This window comes from Protopterus annectens, chromosome 9.part0, assembly GCF_019279795.1.
Source record: "Protopterus annectens isolate FY-2018-M chromosome 9.part0, PAN1.0, whole genome shotgun sequence".
Taxonomy (NCBI): domain Eukaryota; kingdom Metazoa; phylum Chordata; order Ceratodontiformes; family Protopteridae; genus Protopterus; species Protopterus annectens.
This window is the reverse complement of record NC_056743.1, coordinates 422,267,158-422,273,919: the sequence shown is the minus strand read 5'-3', so window position 1 is coordinate 422,273,919 and position 6,762 is coordinate 422,267,158. Positions and strand designations below refer to the sequence as shown.

Sequence of the window (6,762 nt, the reverse complement as noted above, 5' to 3'; positions counted from 1 at the left end):
GCTTTTCAAATATTTAATAATGACTTAGATACGCACCAACAACATTTACACTGTTGGAAAGGTCAGTGTCTGCTGAACAATTCCTTGGCAAATATTTAATAATGACTTAGATATGTACCATCAGCATTTAAGCTGTTGGAAAGGTCAGTGTCTGCTGAACAACTTTCGCATTTACATTTTCAATCTGTCTTATAGTTAGAGTTATGAAGATTTGTTTTCTATATGGTATTACTAATGGGGTTTCTGAAAATGAGCTCAGGCTGCACTGTTGTTGTTATGGTGGAAGTAAGCAGGCAATATTTTCTGAGCTGCTCCGGAGTGAATGCGTTAAACATGAATGTGAAGGTGGGGGAAAATAAGGGAGTTAATTTTAGGTGAGATGGTTACAGTGACATCTCCTGGTGCTATGTAGGTAATGTCTAAGAGCTGTTTTGAATTCTTGAGCATAGGTGATATTTCTAATAGGACATGGGAAGCTTATTCCATGAGAGAGTAGGAAGATAGCAATATAGGTCTTGTCCTACTGAGTTTTTTGGTTTATAATTCTGTAAGAGGTATTGGTCTGAGCTTCTAAGGGGGTGTGGTGGGTTACAGAGGGAGGCAAGAGAAGATATGCTAGGCAGGAGGACTTGTTTAGGATGGTGTGGATTATGAGAAGTTAAGAATATATGAGCTGGTTAGGAAATTCTAACCAGCTGAGATTCTGGAGACCAAGATGGTGTTGAGATTTAAGTGGTACTGTAGCAGCGAATCTGGCTACTTTGTTATATGTGGTTTTGAGTTTAGAACAGAGAACTGTAAGTTAGTAAGGACTTGAGAGCAGTACAGGAGGTTAGGAATGAGATAAACCTTGGCAAGTGAAATTCTGGAGTTAGGGGTGAGGAACCTTTGGTTTCTATAAAGTAACCCAAGCTTTTGGTGGGTTTTCTTTATGGAATTCTGTACATGAAGATTGAATTTAAGTTGGTTGTCGATGACTATGACAAGTAGCTTAGTGTGAAGTTCAGATGATGGCGCTATTTAGGGAAGAGATGGTGAAAGATGATTTAAGATGGTAGAGATATTTGGGTAGGAATAGGAGGAGTTTTGTCTTTTTAGAGTTAAGGATGAGAGGGTTGTCAGCCAAGTTTCAGTGAGGTTAAAGGAGGTTTGAGTAAGGTAAAGCAGATCAGAGGGTTTGTGTCGGCAATGGTTATGACAGCGGAGTCGTCCGCATACTGTATGAGGGATGACTGAGGACAGGATGTATGGAGTTGGTTAGTAAATCTGTTAAAAAGAAGGGGGCCCTAGAATGGAGCCTTGTGGGACACCTATTTTTATGGGGAGATAGGGCTGAGAGCCATTTGACTGATTGCTGTCTGTTAGTGAGGTAGCTGGAAAAAACGGAAATATTTGTGGGAGGAGGTTTAGTTGAGTTAGTTTAGCAAGGAGGATGGAGTCGGAGACAGTGTCAAAGGCTTTGGAGAGGTCTAAGAAGAGGCAGGACACTAATTTATTATTGTCTCTGGCTAGAGAGACTGAGTTTGTAAAGAAAATGAGAGCAGTAGTGGTGCTGTGGTGGGGGCGAAAGCCATGCTGGGTAGGGGTGATGAGGTTTTCTAGCATGTGATAAGACAGTATTTGTTTATGGACACACTGCTTGAGAATTTTGGAGAGTGGAGAGAGTATGGCAAATGGGCAGTAATTAGAGAGTTCTACAGACTTCCCACCTTTGTGGATAGGTATGGTGTGGAATTTCTTCCAAAGAGTTGGTATGGTAGATTCATGGATCGAGCAGTTAATGAAAAGCGGTTAATATTCTCAAGTTTTCTTCCAATAAGCATGATGATTTTCTGTGACCCAACAAAAGGAAGTGACAGCCAAACAAAACCCAAGATTCAATAAAGAAATGGCAGGATGAAAACTCTGCCAGATGTAACAAGAGGGGTTCCCTTCCTAAAAAGGATAACCCCTCTCCCAGCAAATGACTATGAAGAGGCTTGGTACCCGTCATTTCCAAGTTCTCCTCTGGTTTCCCCATCATGAAAGTTAGCTTTCAGCAAGACAGGCCTCGCCATCAGTGGTTTCTGACAAATGGGTGCTCTACATTTTTGGCAGAGGTTACAGGTGGCAGTGTAAGGAGCACCCACCTCCATTCTGGGGGTTCACCCTCATCCACAGGACCAGACTTTATTTTCCCTTATATGCCGGTCCATGCTGGATGCAAGGGTCATACAGCTAATCCCTCATTCAGAGAAAATGTAATGTTTCTACTCCAGAATTTTCCTGGTCCCCAAAAGGAGCTGTCGTGGAGACTGGTGTTAAACCTATCCTTTCTGAATAATTTTGTGCTCACCCTGCAGACACTGCTTCCTCTCCTGCTGAACCACTTCTTCATGGTGACCTTATACTTGAAAGATGCTTATCATTATATCACCATTGTTTATCTCTTCAGTAGATATCTGAGATTTGCTGTTCTCTGCATGGCCATTTGAGCTACCCACTGGAACCTTGAGTGTTTATGAAATGGTTTGCTCTGGTAGTGGCCCCACTGCCAAACTGTTGGCATTCATATTTTTTCTTTACTTGAATGACTTCCTGATCTGTACAGAGTTTGCATCCATGTGTTTGGAATCACTAGAGAATGCCTCCATCTTACTCTCCCAGCTAGGGTTCAATTTGAACCTTCGAAAGTTGTGCCTGACACCTTCTCAAAGAACCATCTTTTTGGGGTGTTTTATCTACACTGACAAAAGAGTCTTTCTTTCCAAAGACAAGGTCCTGTCCTACCAGATGATGACTTAGGAATTTTTCAGTAGAAATGTCAGCCCAGCAAGAGAATTCCTAAACATTCTAGGACTAATGGTGTCCATGATTCTCATGATGCCACTAGCCCATCTTTACCTGAGGAAAATCAGTGGCATATACAAAATTGTTGGATCCAGCACCTACTTTCCCTGGAATCCCAGTTGCCAGTGCTGCCCTCACCAGTTGAGAGTTACAGTGATGGAGAGCACTGTTGAGTATCAATCCAAGGCGTCCCTTCTTACCACCTGTTGTGACACAATCTGTCCAGATAGATTTTAGTCTTTGCATGGGGAACTGTGGGAACTGGAGTGCAAGTGCAGCCTATTTGAGGTCCAAAGTATGCAAGAAAGCACTTCAATATCAAGGAAATATTGGCGGTGATTAATGCTTTGAAAGTTCTTCACCATCTATGGATTCTGAGTTCTGTTTTTGTGGTTATGGGCAGCACTATATTGATAAGGTACCTCAACAAGCAAGGGGTTACAAGGTCATATCCTCTATGCCAGTTGGCAATGACATCCTGGGAGCTGGTTTTACAGCATTCTCTGACTCTTCAGACATCTCACATTCTGTAAGAGAAAAATGCTTTGGCAGACAGACTAAAAAGATCCTGGGGAGATCTGCACAAGTGGCATCTCAAGGTAGCGGTGTTCCAGGATCTAGTCCCGATGTGGAAAATGCCTTAAAAATATTCATTCACCACTTTTCAAAACAGATAGCTGGGGAAATTTGGTTCTAGAAATCCATGCAGCCATGATTTCAGGACAGATGCATTTTCATTCCCTTGAAGAGGAATGTTCTGTTATGCATTTCCACCCTTTCCACTAATTCATATGGTACTTCTGAAGATTCACAGAGAAATGTCAAACATCATTGTGGTGACCTCCTGTTGGTTCTCCCTTGTAATGGTATTGGCTAAGGCCAATTACCACAGACTTCCTTCACACTCTCCATTTGCTCACAGACTGGTGCATCCCAGTTTGGAGCAACTAGAACTGACAGCCTGGATGATTCAGTCTTAACTCTGTTTAGGTACTTGTTTCATAATGATGTGTACAGTGGGTATTAAATGAGGCCAGAAAATCTGCTGCAAGAAAATGTTATGTTTACAAAAGGACAAGGTTTATTAAGTGGTGCCGAAATAGGAACAGAGGTTCCCTTGAGGTTAACATCCCTCTGGTCTTGAAATGTTTGTCAGCAACTTCAGGATTGCTTATCATAAGCATCAATTAAGGTGTTTTAGCAGCCGTCTCTGCTTGCCTACCAGTGGATCTCTCTCTTTTTTCTTCTTCTTTTGGTAAAACAGAGCATGAATGGCGTATTGCATATGAGACCCCCCTCACAATCCAATTCCTGCTTTGTGGGATCTCAACTGTGTTTTGGAGATATTGACCTTAACACCTTTTGAATTTGATGCTCAGGCTGATCTGAAACTCTTAAAGTGGAAAACTGTTTTGCTTATTGCTCTGACTTCTGCAAGTTAAGACTCTGAGTTGTAAGCTGTCATGGTGGGACAACCTTATTTAATTTTCCACTGGGGTAGATTTGAGTGATACTGTAGTGGTCTCAGATTTCCCTCTATCAACCTCCCTGTGTTTTTTCCACAGCCTAAGTTTAACAAAGAGAGGATACTTTATAGCTTAAATGTGCACCAACAGCTCAGGTACTACCTTGACAGAACATAACTCTTCAGGAATGCTGAAATGATTTCTATTTCTTACACAGAGGGAAAGAAGGGTCATCCTGTCTCTAAGCAAACTGTTGTCATGTTTTGTTATACCCAGAATGGCAAGGCAAACCTAGGGAAGATAAAGGTGCATTCCACCAGGGCCTTTTCCTCTTCAGTGGCATATTGGAAAGGAATGGACTCAGTGTTCTACAGGCAACAACTTGGTCCTTTGTCCATACCTTTACAAAGCACTACAAGCTGGATGCCTTTTCTAGATCCAAAGTAAGCTTCACTAAAACATTTCTCCAGAGGGATCTGGACCCTTATCCTTCCTCATCCCAGAATAGGTAAGCTTTGGGAATCTACCCAAATGCTAGTAAGGCAGTGTGTTTTTTGAACACAGTACAGTTGCATAAGTCCTAGTGACCTGTAATAGTAGGTGCTTGTAGAACACAATGCCTTACTGGCAGTACCCACCGACCATTCCCCTTTTTGGAGGCATGTAGTTTGGTGTTTGGGTTACTGTGGAGTGCTGTTTGTTTATTTATTTATTTATATTTGTTTACCAGGAAAGTCTGACTGGACACAAGTCCTTTTTCAGCAGAGGCCTGGGGAGAGAAGCTCCACAGAAAGTTACATATAGATAACATGGTATACAGCCTAGACAGTATCATTTTACAGTGGTGGTAAAAGGTGTTAGAATGACAAGTACAATGGAAGATTTGTTAAGGTTTAAGTATATACATATACAGAGCAGCATACAAGAATACTAAGTAAAAGAACGCCTAGAAAACCGCTGCCTTTATTGTGTTGTGTATGGTTTTTTGGCATTTTTAACAGGCGAAAGCTTGTTTTCCCATCTTTTCTTCCTGCTGGACCCAAGAAAACTGAAAGGGTCCTGTCTGGGTTTGTAAGGCAATCCCTTTACTGCCAGATGATTGGTCCATCACACTCCTATACAGGCAGTGGGAGGGACTCTGAACTTTGAGACTGCTAGAGGAGAATAGCAGGGCACTACTACCCGAATGTCAGTAAGACGGTGTGTTCTACAAACATCTGCCATTAACAGGGAAGTAGGACTTAATGGAATTGCACTTTATAAAAGAGATAACAGAACTGAATGAGGGATCTTTAGAAAAGAGAAGGACCAAATTACATAGAAATAGAATGAAACTGTGGGATGAGTGCATGCAGAATAATGTTCAGGAGGTGCAGCAATGAGGTTTGAGGGAAGGCAGGAATTGAACAAATTATGTAATGTTGGACCTGATTAATTATAGTTATAAAGAAAGAACTGATATGTGATGTATAATGTATATAAAAGGAAAAAACATGTTAATATGTTTTTTCTTTTAACATATGTTTGCCTATGTCTTAAGTGATAATTTAATAAAGGTATTTAAAAAAACGGGGGCTGGATGGAGGTAGGCCTCTGCAACAGTGATCTATTAGAATGTCTACTGTTAGACTGTATTTGATTTTTTTGTCTACTGTTTTGTTAAACAACATTCGTCGACTCTTGTTCAGTTGAATGTACTTTGGGATCAGCAAGGAGATGATATAGATATGTTTTCTTATTTTTTCAATCAATGTTAGCCTGATGCATTTTTTTTATTGGTTTACCATTCAGTCTTTTTTCAATCAATTTAATGAACTAGATCCCACTTCCATGGTTAGTTTTTAATTGCACAAATGTACTATGTTCAAACACAGATCACTGTTGCAAGCTGCATGGTTATTATTACCATAGTCTTGAGGGAAAAAATGGTGGTGGCCAATAAACCTAAAACTCCAGAAAACCCTGGAGAATGGACCTAGCAAAACATGTTCTGGACCAGGAAAATGATGCTTTGTAGAAGTGTGTAACAAGGATCATTTTGCTGCATGTAAAATACTTGAGTCCATCTCTTTCCAGAAAGCCACTGAAGAAACCAAATACCTTGTGAAAGGGCCTGTAACCTTGCTTTGAAGTGACTTATTATGGTCAACCACCTGGAAATGGTCTGTTTTAAAACTGGTTGTCCTTTCCATTACCTTTATAGGAGAAAACAGGTAATGAAATTTGCAGAAGGTTCAAGTTTTGTGAAGGTAGTATCTGAGTTACCTGAGGATATAAAGCATGTGAAGGATCCTTTCTCTTTCATTTTTAGGTTTTGGGAAAATGGGAGGTTAATAGTCTAGCTTAAGGTAAATGCTTGAGAACACTTTAGGCATACAGGTAGGATCTGTTCTCATAGAAACCATGTCCATGTGGATAATAAGATACGGTTGATTTGCCATAAGAGTTTGTAACTCAAATCCTCTCC

The 6,762-nt window shown here is 40.7% G+C and overlaps 1 protein-coding gene and 1 long non-coding RNA gene across 3 annotated transcripts in view; one reads left to right on the top strand and one right to left on the bottom strand.

The window, feature by feature from the left end:
* The window catches only part of LOC122811248, a 1,815,945-nt gene that overhangs the window by 306,191 nt on the left and 1,502,992 nt on the right, over positions 1 to 6,762 (bottom strand). The window lies entirely within an intron of this gene.
* LOC122811247 (cGMP-dependent protein kinase 1-like) overlaps positions 1 to 6,762 on the top strand; it is a 4,027,247-nt gene that overhangs the window by 3,210,118 nt on the left and 810,367 nt on the right. The gene's annotated exons all lie outside the window — the stretch shown is intronic.